Here is a 1979-nt window from a genome sequence, read left to right as displayed (position 1 = left end):
AAAACTCCAATCTTCCTCTTATCGATCACCCCCTTTCAGGCCAGAATCTGTAGATTCTTCATACTCATGTGCCCAAGACGTCTATGCCACAAGACTGTGTCATCCTTAGATTGTTTTTTCATGACACTTTTGTTCACTTCACCTGAATCAGTTTTACCATCTAACATGTACAATGACCCAGACAAGGTTCCCTGAAATGCTAGTTTACCATGCTTATAAAACTTAGTCTTCACATGTCTACCACTATGCTCAAAGCCTAAAATATCCAAGGTTCCAGTAGATATCAAGTTCCTTCTTAACTCCAGAATAGACATGGCATTCGTGAGTGTCTTCACAGAACCATCATAAGCTTTGATGTTGATTGTACCAATCTCTTGCACTCCAACCGTGCAATTATTACCAAGAAGAACTTGTCCCAAAGTCAGCTTTTTGAACATGTGAAACAAATCCCTCATACACGTCATGTGATAGAAACATCCAAAATCAATCACCCACTTATCATGATGCCACTTATCTGAAACCGACAGTGCATCATTCTCTGAATCAGGATCTATCACAACGGCTGCTTCAGCTTCGCCTTCTCATCTACCATGTTTCTTCTTGTATGCATAACACTCCCTCTTGGTGTGTCCCTGCTTCTTGAACAACAAGCAAGTTATCCTAGACCCTGAGGTCGATCTAGACTTGCCCTTATTGTTCCTCACATGATCTTTCTTCTCAGTCATTCCTCTAGCATAATATCCTTCACCATTATCATGTGAAGCAGTAGAGGTCTTCAGATCCTGATCTCTAGACCTTGCTACACTTGTCACCTCTTCTAACGATAATGTATCCTTGCCGTACTTAAGCTTTTACTTGAAAGAGTTGAACCGTGAAGGAATTGAATTCAGGAGCAGAATCGCTTGTATCTCCTCTGACACAGTTCCATTCACGCTTGATAGGTAAGAGACAATCTTCAAGAAGTCATTGATATTCTCATCCATACTCCGAGTACACAACTTGATCTTCCTTAACAAGTCATCTCCAACATTGAGAATGATCAGATTCATCGTCTCCCCTGATCTTTCAAGCCTTTAAGCTTCCTCTTTCACCAACCGCTCCATGTAAAAATCTTCATCTTCATCCTTCTGAATCGTTGATATAGAAGGTGACATAGACTCTTCTAATGCATCCTTTAAACCAAGGACATACATAGCATCCTCTTCTTCCACAATAAGAAGTATCCCTTCCCATCAAACTGCTTCACTTCAATTTTTGCATTCGCCATTGACAACCACCAACCTGGCTCTGATACCACTTTGTTAAAACCACAATAGCAAAACTCTTTGACTTTAAACCATAATCAAACACACAAACTCCGACACACTCTTTGACAAACTCGATGACATATGTTAGAAAGTATAAGCTTGTAGAATAATGGAGAATAAAAGAATAAAATGGAAAATATAGAAGATGGACACAAATAATTGTTTACCCAGAGTTTACCTAGAATGACTACGTCTCTGCGGCCTGACAAGAAGTAATCAATTATAATATTAACAACAAAGATATATACCCTCTCTCTCTCTCTCTCTCTCTCTCTCTCCCTCTCCCTCTCCCTATCTCTCTCTCCCTCTCCCTCTCCCTCTCTCTCTCTTACAAGCTTACAATAGGCTTACTTGACAAGAGAGAAGAGTACGCACAAGCTCCTCTTATATATTAGGAGTCTATTACATTAACATAGTTGGATTAGGGCATTAACTTTCCATAAACCTATTAGGAATATTTCCAAAATACTTCCAACTTCCATAAACCGTGAAAGTAATATTTCGAGGGTCATCTCAACTTCTAAAACTTCATAAAAGTGATATTTGTTGGGGTCAAAATCGGTCAAGACGGAATCAATGTCTGAAAGTCCGTAAAAATCGGCATGAACGTTTTTACGAAATATAAATCTTCGAAAAAGATTTATTTTTACGAAGAATCTTGCGGAGAAAACA

This window comes from Brassica oleracea, chromosome C8 (genome assembly GCF_000695525.1).
Source record: "Brassica oleracea var. oleracea cultivar TO1000 chromosome C8, BOL, whole genome shotgun sequence".
Lineage (NCBI taxonomy): Eukaryota > Viridiplantae > Streptophyta > Magnoliopsida > Brassicales > Brassicaceae > Brassica > Brassica oleracea.
This window is presented reverse-complemented; position numbering follows the sequence as displayed.